We start from the raw sequence: 15469 nt of genomic DNA, 5'->3' as shown, positions 1-15469 counted from the left end.
ATGTTTTGCTGCTGTTCGGGCACGAGAGACACGGCTGTTTTCTGCCCGTCTGCATCATGGAAGTGCCGCTCTCTGTGTGTGTGTCGCGTGTCCTGTGACGTGCATATGACGCACGCATATTGTACCGAGCGAGAGTATAGGGTTGGAGGAGTTTTCCATTTTTGATTTTGCACCAGGTTGCCCCAACGAGGAGGATATGTTGCGATGGGGAGGGGATTGATGTGATACGCTTCCGTGAACCGTTTAACGACACATTTCGCTACGCTAGAGAGCCGTTGGAGCAAGAAGTTGGAGCATGGTAATGTGCTACGCACGTGCCAGACCAGGACTTCAGTGTGGAGCGCCGGGGCGGCTCAAAATAAACGATCAAGGTTTTATGAACTTTCGGGTGGTTTTTATGTGGAGGTTATACAAAGTAGTGCACAGTGTGTAACGGGAGATCATGGGTACGTCATACATTATTGCAGGGCATTGCGAGGTTGCATTATGTTTCGTATCGTACCGAGGCAATCAACAGCATAGCTCCCAACTGCAGATAGCATGGTTAAGGAATTAAATTCTTTGCAACATCCATTTCACTAATAATTGGACGTTAGATGTAATTCCCCAAAACATTACTCATTTGGTATTTATTATCTAGTTGTTGTTTTTGTACCTAAAATCTTAACATGTATTTTTTCATTGTACAGAAGTGCAATTCCAGCCAAAGTTCTCGAAAACAAACAAACAATAACCTCAAAAACTTGTAATTAAAAAATTAAAATTAACCCAGCTACGAGGAGGTAGAAACAACTGTGGACTAATGCTCCACAACTTCTGCGGCTATTACTGAATGGATTATAACATCAAAAACAACGTAGTACCGTATTGTAATAGAAGAATAATGAAGTCTCTTGCTGTCATAGAATAATGTCTATGTATTACCAGCGAGTGCATTAATCGTGTTACCGTCTCCTCTGCTTGCTCCGGTCGCATTTAAATCAAACCCTCGTCCAGAGTTAGCTTTCTGTTGGTACCATTCATTACTTGCAGCCAACTTTCCGGAATGTTGCCCATCAACATCTGCACTGAGCGCGCAACCGCTCAGATAAATGCTACACATCGTTTCAACTGCCTCACTGGCTCGCCGTCAACCAGTAGAGATCAGTTTGTTGGTGCTGAGGCAGGACAGGAACACAAAAAGTCACAAACATCCAGCAAACAAACAGACAAACGGCACAAGCCCATCATTGGGGAGCCGCGGCACAATCTGGCTGGGCTGCCGGTGGCAATGCAAAACAAAAATCAGGTTAGCATCGATACATCCCGTCTAAATAATACCGGACCGAGAAGTTGACGGGGGCATATGTAAGGACAGACGGATGGCGGATGGTGTAGATGTATTTGCAACAAAGGCTCCCGGTGCATTTCTATCATCCAAAACCAAGTGTGGAAGTGGTAGGGAGAGTCGTGGCCAAACCCCAAGTGCCGACCAAATTCGCACATTGCCGGGGCCGGGCCATTGTTTCCATTAGTAAGTGGCAAAGCAATTGCAAAATTGTGTTCCCGTGTCCCCTTCTTTCATCGTTCTCCTGCCGTACACTTTTTGCCCGGTTGGGGAGGATCCGACGTCCCCACCGGGCATGCACGCGGCCACACTAATCCCAAACACTTTTCTGGTTCGAGTGTGTGTGTCTACCAGCAGCAAATATCCTTTGCCCTGCTCGTTCAATGGCACCAGTATAAGGAGAGCAAATATGAACAGTACAAAAAAAACACACACACACAAACCATGACGACTGAAACGCTTGGAAAAGCGTCAACGAAATGGAGGCGCCCGATGGTAACATTTTGTGCCTGCAGCAAGCTCCGCCCACCAGCAGGCGGACACAGCAGCAGCAGCAGCGCACAACACAACTACTCCCCGGCACCGGCACAAATGGCACACACAAAATGGCTGACCAAGCTTAACAGCAGCCTGACGAGCTCCCGCGTTTCCGTGCTGATGCTCGAGTTTGCGCTGGCGTGGGTGGAGATTACGGCTGCCAAGGGAGAGAGAGAGAGAGCGAGCGGGAGCCACACAATTCCATCGCACACACAGTCCCACCAGCAGTTTCGCAGCAGCAGCAGCAGTACGATGCGATTGGACGTTCGCACAAAGCCACTAAAAGCGGGCGGAGGAGGCAAAATATCGATTTTCCTTTGCGTAGCAGCAAACTGATTGTTTGTACATGTATGTGTGAGCGAGAGAGAGAGAGGGAGACAGTGAGAAGGATACTGTTACGGTATAGCCATGTTTGCCCGTTGCCTCTGTAGTGGTGAGAGCAACGTTTACACTCGTCCTAGTCAAGCGCGGCAAGGATGTGGCAACTGTCAGTTCCACTGTCAGTTTGCTGGCTAGTAACGGGGAGCAGCAGCAGCAGGCAGGCAGATTAATGAGCAGCAACATTTGTCACTGTTTCCAGCGGGGGGAAACGAGGATTTATCTCTGCTCTTTCTTTTGATGCTGAACAACAAAGCGCAGCAATGTACCACCCCACAGCAGCCTCTACAAGCGAATTATGTTCATGATTTTTGCTGGTTGTATGCTACAGCACAGCACCATCGAAATTTGCGCTATTTCTGTTGACGCGCAAAACATTAATGAAAAGTATTTAAAAAGGCAGACCACCACCTCAAGCATTCGATTCGCTTGCGCGTAAACGGAAAGGCCGGTACCTGTCACGCGCAGGATTTAGCAGCCACACTTTGGAGCTGTCAACTATTGCCCACCGTCGCACCGTCTCGCTCTGCATACACCAAGAGCAATAATGTCAGTCGACTGCAGCTCGCCCGACACACCCGCGAAGCAGCATGCACGAGAGAAGAGAGATTGCTGGCAAATGGCAAAAGGAGCGCTAAAGCGGTACTAGATTGTAATTTAATAGCAGTGGTGGTGTGGTGGGTGCTTTTGTTTGGCTCGCTTTTTTTTTTACTTTTACATGACCCAATCTAACGCTAGAGCTCATGCTGGCGACGACGGTACCAATGCAAACAGTGAAAGACAAACTTCGTACTGTGTAACACTTCGTAACACTTCGTAACGCTGTTAAATGAGGGTCATTTGCCGAAGCAGAAGGTCAATATTCGAACTGCACTGAAACTGTACCGCTTTTGCAGGAACATTGAAAAGAAGTAGATATATCGGGCGAGTCGTTTTTGCTTTATTATTTTCAAAAAAAAACAAAGCCAAACGATTTGACCGAATCGATGGAGGCGCATGGTGTTTACAGGCAAAGCGCGTTATATATGGAAATAACAACACCAACAAAAACATACAAACAGATAAAAGATCCAACCTGCCACGTGAATTTTCAGCATCCCCCCCTTCAATCCCCTTCCACCGTTCCAGGTTTCCACCGACCGGTGGGGGACTTTTGTTTTCTACCCAATTCCTACGCTTCAGCATCAACTTCCCATTCATTGCGCTTTACACGATGATAGGTAGTATGCGGCCTCTCTCTCTCTCTCTCCCTCTCTCTCTCTCTCTCTCTCTCTCTCTCTCTCTCTCTCTCTCTCTCTCTCTCTCTTTCGTTTTTCGCTTTACGGAGAATTGTGCGTCGGGAGATATAAATGTCAAAACAGCAGGGACGACCGATTTTGACGAGGGGAGAGCCAGCCGGGCGAAGCGAGCGGGTTTGAGCAAGGAAAAACAGAAAATTGTTTGGCAGGCACACGGCTGCAGGAAAAACCGAAGGGACATCACTCACTCTAGTGACTGTGCCGCCGCCGCCCGCCCCACAAGAGCCGTGAAAATGGGTGGAAAAACAGAGAAACAAACACACATACACATACACATCAATCCACCCACTTAGCGGGGAGTGGTGGGCAGATGGGCTCAATGGTGGCTAGAAGCGGTGTGTGTGTGTGCACAACAACAAAAAGCGAACTCGGTGTGGCTGCTGCGGTTCACTTCTCCTCCCGCGTTCGCTATATTGTGGGGCGACGGGGCTTGTGGGATTGGATGGAAAATGATAGAGCGGTGTGCAAGAGACACAATATGTGTGTGTGAGAGAGAGAGAGAGCGAGAGAGCCAGTCAGCAATGCAAGAAGCAGGGCAGGAACAATAATGCTGGCGCGCGTGTCCCACGTGCCGGAATCGTTATCCGTTTTATTCCGAATGTGCCACACAGCGCGATGTTCGGGCACAGCAGCCGAGCATTTCCACCGCATGTGTCCGGGCACGGTGGGCGAAAATAGGTTGGCGCCATTATGGTCAAAATTTGCTAGAAGCTTATGTTTTGAACAATAAGGAATTTGGAAGGTTTTTGTTTGTTTGGAAGTGCTTTAGAATTTTGGTTCATTTTACAGATAAAAATTTTTTTTTATTATTTAAAAAGACTGTAGGAATACTCTTCCTTTGCTATTGTTGTATAACATATAGGTTATGTAAGTATTATTAATATAAAAAGGGATTTACTGTACTGTAGTAAAAGACACATCTGCACCTTGATTGTGGTATCCCAAGGCCTACATTATGATATCAAAATTAAAACAAAAAGCAAAATAAGATGACCATTTGCCCCGACACGACCAGGCCGAGTGTTCCGGGACGATTTTGTCATCCGCGCTGAAGCACACCAGGCGCAACAAAAAAGCCGTAGCTCCAGCCAGAGCGCGCCACAAGCGAGCGAATGAATGCCAGCAGCTACGGTGTCGGGCCACCAAAACCGGGCCACCCGGCCCGAGCACACCGAGAGAGCGCGCACACAGTTTTCCCGGTGCCATTGGGTTTTGCTGCTGCTGCTGCTGACGAGGCCAGCCAGGACATCTCGCACACACACACAAACCCGGGCGCATAAGGCAAAACACAGTTCTGTGCACACTCCTTCTTGGCTGGCGGCGGCTCCAGGACTTCTGCTTTCTTACTCTCACACACACTCTGTCTTATCCATCGTATCCATCCGCCCTCCCTACCGACGGTAGTGGTTTTGTGCCGGTTTTCCACGGAACGTTTGGAAATTGCGCACCTCCCGCACTGGTCCCCCACCACGTTCACTCTACTGTTGTTTGCCAGCGCCACAACACTTTGCTGAGCTGGTAGTATTTTATGCTCGGCTCGCAATCATGCACCACCACCGCCACCAACCGCCCCCGCCGATGCTCACTGAATCCTGCTGCTAGCCGGCACATCCGGCAAAACCGGCGGAAGGGGGGGTGGGGGGCTTGGTGTGCTCGGGGGGTTCGCACAGTAACTCGCAAAATCCATGCCACGAACTACTGGAGAGGTGCGCGCTATCAGGCGGAAAACTGGGAACTGGGAAAGCCAGCAGAGATAGGGCCACTCCCGGACACGGGATCTACGGGTGAGGCGCTTGAGAAGGGGGGAGGGGGGGGTGCCGGTTTTAGCGACACTGTCGGCTGGAAGCAGTGTGCACCAAGCACAGGCGGGCAATTTCAGACACACACACGTACATATTTGTGGCGCAGAGAGTTAGGCAGAAGGCCGCTAGGTACAAAACCGCTTGGATCGCAAGATCTTTGAAAAGGATAGGACAAAAATCCAGACACTCCACCCCCATCCCCACCAAGTACACGGAAGCCTTGGTTCCGTTTACCAAGCAGAGCGGCGAGAACCTTCAAGCGGTGCAGGAGTAAAGGCCTCGGCCGGCGCAGTTACTGTGTGGATAGCCTCGCGTTCGTTTCCATTTTGTTTCCATTTCCAGCTCCACATCCGGTCGGTGGGACGCGCGTTCCAGAAACTGTCGCAGGAAAAACTTTCCATCCACTATTACTGTTGTTTTGCCAGTCAAGGGTCTACACTGCGTGCCTGTGGACTGCAGGATGTGGGTGTTGCTGTGCGAGTAAAAAAAAAAACAACCCCGTCTCTACGCCTTCCTACCTCAGAGCGAATAAATGAACCCCTAAGGACTGCTACTAGGACCTAGAGAAGGAAGATGGCACACAACAACTGCACACATACACACGGAACAGAGTGGTAAACTCATAGCTCGTATATTATGGGTGTGTGCGTGTGTGTGGGGGATGGTTTATGACGATGCATCTGTTTGTGACGATTTAGAGAACACGGCAGGGCAGGGATGAGATCGTTACTTCTTTGCAGCTCATCCGGGGGGAAAGGAGCACAGAAGCCACTCAAGCAAAACAGTTCAGCTGACAGTTGGTTTTTGGAGCTGGGAAGGCAGGACTGGCAGGACAGAACAGTTCAAGCCCACAAAACAACCCCGAAATGTAAATGAGTGAGTGCAAAGATGTACGTCCCTACTTGCTCGGCGTGTCTGGCGAAGTAGTAATGTACTCTCTGACTCCGGAACAGTTGTCCTCGAGCGAAATGTCAGTCCTTGGATTCTGAAATTAAGTTGTCACTGTCAGCAATGAAATCTTTGTAACTCATCGTCCGATTGTTTCAACCTATAAGGAAGTATTCTTCATGAAATGTCCGACCACATCCGGAATTTCTAGAAGATCTCGTAGTATTCTTCAGCAAGTATTCTTCAAGAAATCTCCCACTACATCCGGAATTTCTAGAAGATCTCGTCGTATTCTCCAGCAAGTATTCTTCAAGAAATCTCCCACTACATCCGGAATTTCTAGAAGATCTCGTAGTATTCTCAAGGAAGTATTCTTCAAGAAATCTCCCACTACATCCTGAATTTCTAGAAGATCTCGTAGTATTCTCAAGGAAGTATTCTTCAAGAAATCTCCCACTACATCCGGAATTTCTAGAAGATCTCGTAGTATTCTCCAGCAAGTATTCTTCAAGAAATCTCCCACTACATCCGGAATTCCTAGAAGATCTCGTAGTATTCTCCAGCAAGTATTCTTCAAGAAATCTCCCACTACATCCGGAATTTGTAGAAGATCTCGCCTAACCGAAGAATCACTGTACTACATCATCTAGGTAGCATAATACGGGATTTACAAAGGTTCATATTTTTCCAAAAACTTTTTGACAGACGACGCGTTGACACACATGAATGACTGGGAAGGACGACTGACAAGATCCTGTACATTGGAATGGAAGTCTATTTCATGGATGTACACGATCAGGAGTTACCTAACACACCTACCCGCCGTGAATTGGAATTCCAATTATCAGCGCTCTAATGAGATAAACTTTCTTCGCTCAAATAACCCCGCGCTCGCATGCTCTCCACCAGCAAATGCAATCCAATGAGCCAGCACCGCCACCACCACTAGCGAAAGAGCAACTCGAGGACTTGCAAGAATTAAGCTGCAAAAGTCACGCCCGATTGCCATAAACGCGCGTCCAAACTGCACCCAGGGAGGGTTGATGAACAGTTGACTGCGTTCACCGGCAACCCACACACACACGGTGCGATTTGCTAGGACGATGACACGTTCACAACGGAACCCAGCCGCCACTGAGGGAGCAGCACTAAACGGTGCGGTGTGTGCCGACAGCAAAACCGAAAAAAAAAGAAAAAAAGGAAGTTCGCAAACGGACGTATCAGTTTATGCTACTAGCCCCGGAAGTTATGAGTTTCCGACACTACGTAGTAAAAAAAAGCCGGGTGTGGTGTGGTAAAAGGATGGAACGGCTCTCGGCACAGAGAGCACACACACACAGCACGCGTACCACCTACACGTTGGCGCGTAAAAGAGGAGTTCAATTTTCAAACCGACTAGACCGACCCAGACGCAAAACAGACGGTCGCGCGCGGGTGTGTCGGGCTATACAAAACCGTTCGAGCATCCGACCCCATTTTGCCGACTCATTCTACCGCGGCCGGTTGAGAGAGAGAGCGTTCGTCCTAAATGAAGTAGTGTACGAACGTCCCCACACTCCCCGCGGCTCGATGATTGCTTCCGCACGTTAGACGCAAAAAGTAGTAAAATGGTAAAATGTTTAACGGCAACGTGTGTACATGGGTGTGCTGCTGTTGTCTGGGACCTGGATAGGTCGTGGTTGAACGTGTTGGAGAACATAATACAGCGACGGATCAGGGATCGGGCAGGGTGGTGGTGGGCGCACGCGAGTTTAAAATGAGGTGCCGGGATACAAAGTTTACGATGGTTGCACCAATCACCATGAGAGGATGGTACAAAATAAAACCCCAGAAAGGACAATGTGTTTTCTCGTCCATGATAGTTGTGCTCTGTTTCTGCGCGGCGTGCTTTTATTTTATCGTCCAATTACGGCGGGACTGGATTGCTCGGCCGCTACAATGGGATGTTATACGTTTTCCAGCGAAAAGGACACTGTCCAACGTTGATTGTTTACTGTCATAAAACTACTAACATTTATTATTTTTGAATTTCTGAGTAATACTTCCAATTTGACATATTCCTGTGCATAGTTTGAAATTCGAATATGCATATCAGACTTCCATTTGGACTGCTTTTCATACGCACCAATTACTACAACATCGGTTGTTCTTATATATAAGAATACAATGGAGAATAGATCAGAACCTGCAATATTGAAACATTCAATTAATGCAGATTCTGAACAAGCTCTTCTAAGGATTGAAGAGAAGAAGAGCTAAGAATGAGAGCCTAATTCTTCCAGCACAACTAATCGCAATGTTTGAAAATCCATTGAAAGATCTTAAATCAACAAGGCGCCTACAGACTACAGAAATATCGCACTGATAGGAGAACATCGAATAGTATTGCCACTGTTTCAAGTAATTCCAGATTTGGTTTACTTATGTATAATGGATAACGTGATCTGAATTAGTCATGTCCTATGTCCAATCATGTGGAGAGCTGCCTAGCTAAAAGCTAGGCTGATATTACAGTACACGACTTCATATCACCGACTGACAACAATAAATAGCCTAGTCCAAACCATGGGGATCTATTTGTGAACCTTTCAATTCAGCGCTTTGTTACCCCAGAATCAAGCAACATTCTATATAGTACACAAATTAGAGGGATAAAATGTCCTCTCTTTTCTTTGATGTATCGCACTTCCATCCATAAAGAACAGTACATAACTTCATTGTCCAGGTCAGTAACGCAGAGCAATTGTGGTGTGGAATAAACGGCAAAAAGGTATTGGAAACAGGACATATCTCATTACCCTCCAGACATTGAGACGGTACCTGGAAAGGGTAGACACATTTATGTTCAGCTTCATGGTTCTTTTTTATAGGTATGGCTAGTCCTATGCACCTTTCCTTCTTAGTTTGTACGAGCCTTTGCATATCACGCAGTAAGTCCTGATCGTTATTTCTTCGAATCAATATACTTGCAAACACACTTCGTTTCAAATTGCATCGAAGATTGTGTTTCCATGAACAAGCGCGACTAGAAGGAGCATGAGTAATCGATACTGATGGGTCGAAATCTCTTGAAGGTTAATATAATAATACGTCCAGTAGACGTTGAACATATCTGAAAGCAAGACGGAGCGCTGATAAAAATATCTCGAGATCACAACAAAATTAGAATACATTTCGAGCTTTGTGTTGCTATTTTCATGATCGGATATTACATCCTTCACGATTCTTGTTTTCAGAAGCTACGCAAGGATGTGCGCATTAGGCTGCTAAATCCAGTGTTATTGAGCCATCGAATCCTTCCCAGAATTGCCAAACTGAAATACCCCGGAAAAGCGCAATGAACTCTCAATCTTGTACATCTTCTGTTACCTCCCCCCGGGTTATCTCCTCCCATATGAAGCAAATACGTCTTCAGTGTCGTCCTATTAATTTTGCTAATTAATTTTTGATTGGTATTTTTCCCACCACCCACTGGCACCAGCGTTCAGAAAGAAAGAGAGAGAGGGATAGATCGAATCTAATGGAGAGATGGTGGTATGTGTGAGGCAAATGCACGGGACGGGTCTTTGAAAAGGAAAAATCAAGTACATATACTTCCAATACAAACGGAGGCAAGTGACCATCCACTACCATACATGGCATTGGAAGAGAAAGAGCATGGTATGTGGCTGTGGCAGTGTTGGTGCAATTGCGATCTCCTTGAGAGTGTAGGCTAGCGGGACCCAAGCCTACAGCCACCACCCATACACAGACACACCACACCACATCGTCATCGTGTACATCTCCCTGCTCTGCCTGTGCTGCTCTGTTGTACCAGTGCAATCTCGTATGCCTGCACCGACCAACTGGACCAACATGCAATCGGTCAGGGGCGGGGTGTGTGCACCCATGCATGATTACGGACTGGACTTGCCCATTAAGAAGTGCGAACACATACACACCCACACACACAGACGGCACATTCGTGTGCATACACATCTAGGTGCAATGAGACGGCTATCGATCGGCTATTCAGAACCATTTTCAATCACGAAGGATGGGCGAAGAAGGAAGACTGTTGGTTCGGAGGCGGTAGGGGGCGCGCGTGCTAGATATACTTGTGTTTTGCGCATGCATTTTCGCCCGCAGCAAAAGACAAATGTCCTCGCTTTCGCCTTGCACGTTCTAAGATGGCTGACAGTGAATGCTGAAAGGGATGCGCTCGACCGAAGGAATGTTGGGAAGAACATACAAGTATCGTTGAATTCATTGAATGCTCTAATTCGAATAGTGCTTAATAGACAGCTTTAGCGACTTGCCCATTCTATTAGATTAAATTAATTTGAAAAAAAGGCATCAAAAGCGTTTGACCACATAAAGGTCCATTTTGCAAGTGGAAAATGTGCGTGCATTCGTGTGTGTGTGTGTGTGTGTGTGATCTCTCTTACCTGATTAGTTTTGCAGCAAAATGCGGCGCGTAGCAGGAGGAGGGGGAAGAGAACAGAGAAGAGAAGAAGAAAAGAACATGCTATTAGTTGATGCTGCACGATTGGCACAGAAAACAAACCCCCTTTTTTGTTTGACTATTAAGACTTTTCCAAGGTGTGACGAAACAACAAGAGAGCGCTTAGCTTCGATTCTAGCCAATACATCACCAGCTCGATGCTTTTAATGGTAAATCAGTGCGTGCAAGCAAATAGAAGGACAGGATGCTCGCTCTCTCTGGCGCACAGGGAGCTGGGCCAAACTACTATTGCCCTTATTTGTTCTCTCTCCTTTCTTCTTTTCTCTTCTTTGTTGCTAACTTCTCTTCTCTCACGGTACTTTCTTCTTCTTCTTCTTATTCTTATTTTTCTTCTTCTTCTTCTTCTTCTTCTTTTTTAGATTTTAGCGCGGGGATTGGGGAATGATGATTACACAGATAAGCAAAGGAACAAGGGCAGTAAACACCTATGCTGGTTCACTGTAGCGGGGGGTGGTGCAAAGCAAGTGTGGCGCGGCAGGCACGGTACAACCACCCTTAACACACATAAACACACACTTGTAGGGGGAAGTGCACAACACGACCGGAACTGCAAATTGGAAGAAGAAAAGAACTTGCTAACAACACCGGGGACGGGCTACACACACACACACACACGAAGCGCGCAAACTTTCCAAAGCACACGCTCGGCGCACAACGGTAGTGATGGCGAGGGTGAGAGCAATACTACGGTTAAATGCACCCAGTGTGTGTGTGGTGGTGGTGCAATGGCAATGCAAATGTTGGGGGCCACACCGAAATTTGCGCACACCTCTTGTAGGCTTCACTGTCGGCGGAAAACTGAGCGTACCGTCGAAACGTCTCCAGCTTCCGACCCGTGCCGAAACACACGACAGCGGGCGATAAACCCGGCGAGACGGTGGTTGGGTTGGTTGGGTGGGGGACGGTTGGGTGACCGCCGCTTGCACACACCGCAGAGCAGCAATTGAACAAGGGACACACACACACACACGAAGTCGGTGGAGAAGGAGGAGAAGCAGTAGTAGTAGGCAGCAAGAAAAGCGCGACGGAAATGCCGAAATGGACAACAATACACTGCTGTGCTCGACGAAGCAGCGTGTGTGTGTTTGTATGCACTTTTCACCTTCCCACCCACCGTATATGCCGCCGTGCTTCGAGGAGCTGGCGGCGAAAGTAGCAAGGATCTACACACCTGGCCCTTCCCCCCCATCCCGTTCCTTCGATACCTGCACAAGCTGCAGCGCAGGAGCATCGGTCATCATTATTAGCTCTGTGTGTGCGAGGAACGGCGCGTACGCTAAAAGTGCATTTGAGTAGGATGCAGCAGCAGCAGCAGCATCACGCATAAACGCATCCAGCACAACACATCCCCACCATCAGGAGCTAGAACCCCGGATGAGAAATTGCTTTGCACACACACACACACACACGCGCGTGTACATTTCAAGAGAGTTTGTGGAAAATTTGTAATAAAGCTTGCCAGCAGTCCTCCTCCTTCTGCTGCAGAGGAGCAGTTGGACGATGGTGTGTAAAGCAGGTATCGGTGGGGGAGCGAACACCTCCAAACCAGAGCCGCTTTTGGACCGGAACACCCAACACCAACAAGCAAAAGGGAAAAAGGGAGGTTTATGTCTGTTAAAGTGTGTTGGAAACGTTTGAAATTTCAAGTCCAGTTTGATGCACAAGATAATCTAACCGTCCCGAAAAGATGGCAAGATAAATGTTGTATAATTGATTACTCGGCCGTCCCCAGCAGAGTTCAATGATGGCCGATGGTGCGGTAAAATTTGCATGTTCAGCGATTGCCCTAACGACGGCTAGCCCCATCGGATGCCCAAAGTTATCACGAGTCGGCTCCCCCCCCCCAATTCGACCGAAGAACATGGCGATGGTAAAACCTCCGTTCGATCGATCGATATTGTTTGCATATGCCTAAACCGAGCGAGCGATGAGCACTTGATGGGGGAGGGGGGGGGGAGGAGGTGAGTAAGGCAATACAAATATATAATACACCTGTCATCACGTTCCGTGTATGTGTGTGTGTGTGTGTGTGTGTGTGTGTGTGTGTGTGTGTGTGTGTGTGTGTGTGTGTGTGTGTGTGTGTGTATGTGTGTGTGTGTATGTGTGTGTGTGTGTATGTGTGTGTGTATGTGTGTGTGTGTATGTGTATGTGTATGTGTGTGTATGTGTATGTGTATGTGTATGTGTGTGTGTGTGTGTGTGTGTGTGTGTGTGTGTGTGTGTGTGTGTGTGTGTTTTTTTTTTTTTTGTTTTACAAGGAGGGGGAATCTTCGAAAGACTCCCGTTGTCGCACGGGTGTTGACATGGGATTCTTACCCAGTAAACCCCCTCCTTGGGCCATATACCCTTCCCCATGGGTTCACCTTTCGGTATGCTTCTTGGGGAAGGGCTTATGCATTAGCATTGCATCCTCGCTATTGCACAATGAACCAGAGTTCGCGAGACAGATCAAAAGTACTATCAAACATCACACAGCAATAGAGCTCACAATCAATACACCAAGCACTTCACACTTCGCATACTGCTCCATGGGGCACACATACAAAACACTCCAAACCGTACCACGTTCACACGCGTCCCAGGTCCTGATCTCCTCTCCACAGCTGGTCCAGCCTTGTCAGGATCAGTCTCATACATGTTGTTGCAGCTTCCCACAACTCTTCGCTATGTAGCATCAGCTGCACTAGGTTGGTCTGTCTTACGGCGGTTCTGCACTTCGTGTCAAGCAGCTGGCGCTCCTCTAGGAAACGTGGACAGTAGAACATTACATGTTCCGCAGTCTCGTCATTGTCCTTACATACTGGGCATCGAGGTGAAGAAGCGTGCCGGAATTTGTGGAGGTAGCTCCTGAAACACCCGTGGCCAGAGAGCATCTGCGTGACAAAATAATCCACGTCACCATGTTTCCGGTTTATCCACATTGCTACATCGGGGATTAGCGTGAAGGTCCATCTCCCATTACAAGCGTTATTCCAAGCCGCCTGCCATCTTCGCATGGACTCCTCATTTGCCTCCTTTGGGGATATAGCACGAGTATCTGCCGCGCGTGAGCTCTGGAAATTTACTGAGTCCTCCTCTAGGGTGATGCAAAGGGGCATCATACTCGCAATTACGCATACTGCTTCATATGAGATGGTACGGTACGCGCTAGCAACGCGTATGGCCATTTTTCGGTGCACCTTATTTATAGCGTACTGGTTCTGTTTATTTCTTAGTATGTGTGCCCATACTGGTGCTGCATACCTTATATTAGAAATGGCTACGTTGGCATGTAAGCGTCTTATTGTGCTGCTTGGACCACCTATGTTGGGTGTAAATTTAGCCAACGCGTTTGCAGTTTTTGTGGCCTTTATGCAAACTTCCTCAAGGTGCTTTCGGAACTTTAATCTGTCATCTATGATAACTCCAAGGTATTTGAGGCTTCTTATAGATTCTATTTGCTTAGTGCCTACCATTATGTGCGCTTTTTGAACCTCCTTGTGGCTACTTATGAGAATAAATTCCGTTTTGGCGTGTGCTATTTCCAACTTCATTTCTCGCATCCAATAGTCAATCCTGCCGACAGCATCCGTAGACAGCAACTCGACCTCCTCTACACTATTTCCTACGACAGTCAGTGCAATATCGTCTGCAAACCCGATGACCTCAGCTCCTGTGGGTAGGGCCAGGGTTAATACTCCGTTGTACATAATGTTCCACAAGGTGGGGCCAAGTACTGATCCTTGCGGTACGCCAGCAGAGATGGTAGCTATTTTTGTTCCCTCTTCCGTGCTATACTGTAGAACGCGCCCGCTGAGATAGCTTCTCGGTAGCCGACACAAATGCAAGGGGATTTTCATGCGCTCTAGAGCTTTTGCTATTTCCTCCCAGCTAGCAGAGTTGAAGGCGTTCTTCACATCGATGGTGATGATCGCGCAGTAACGAGCCCCACATCGCTTCCGTTGAAAGGCAGCATCACCCTTCACCAGTACCGCCTGTATCGCATCAACCGTGGAGCGCTTCTTGCGGAAACCGAACTGACGATCTGATAAGCCGTGTTCTCCTTCTGTATATGGTGTCAAGCGATCGAGAATTACCATTTCCAGTGCTTTGGCCAGTACGTCGATCAGTCCCAGTGGTCTTAGGGCTGATAAATTCCCTGGAGTCTTCCCTGGCTTTGGTATCAGGACTAACAACTGCTTCTTCCACACTGATGGAAACTGTCCTGTCGTAAGTATGTTGTGGAAAACTTTTTGGAACACCCTAGGGAACATCCTCATGGCCACTTTGACTGCTTCAGCGGGGATACCATCTGGGCCGGGGGCTTTTCCACACTTGAGGCGATCTGCGAGTTTTTCAATCTCTGTGGTCGTAATAGGCACAGAGGTGGATTCTGGCGAGTCGATAATCGAATTCAGTAGCGGAGGGCCATGGGTAGGAAACAGCTGCTGGATTATCTGGAGAAGCTTCACGGGGCATCTTTCCACAGGCTCCTTGGGTCTTCTTTTGTCCATAAGAGTTTCAAAAGCCAATCCCCAAGGCTTCCGAGCTATTTCGTCGCGTAGCTCAAGGAATATTTTTCTTTTGCTCAACTTTATCTCCCTTTTAAGATCTGATCTTAGCTTGACGTAGATAATTTTCAGTAGCTCTCTGTTAGAAGGATTACTCTCGCGTTGTAGTTTCCTACGAGCAGCAATGCACTCAGCTCGGTGCTTCTTGATCGAAGAATTCCACCAGTATTCCGGTGGTCTGGTGT

General features: G+C 47.8%; 1 protein-coding gene across 19 annotated transcripts in view; it reads right to left on the bottom strand.

Annotated features, from left to right (window-relative positions):
• Positions 1–15469, bottom strand: part of LOC120894667 (trithorax group protein osa) — a 129839-nt gene that overhangs the window by 87952 nt on the left and 26418 nt on the right. The gene's annotated exons all lie outside the window — the stretch shown is intronic.

Source organism: Anopheles arabiensis, chromosome 2 (genome assembly GCF_016920715.1).
Source record: "Anopheles arabiensis isolate DONGOLA chromosome 2, AaraD3, whole genome shotgun sequence".
NCBI classification, from domain to species: Eukaryota; Metazoa; Arthropoda; class Insecta; order Diptera; family Culicidae; genus Anopheles; species Anopheles arabiensis.
The sequence above is the reverse complement of the archived record's forward strand: the minus strand, read 5'-3'. Positions and strand labels throughout refer to the sequence as shown.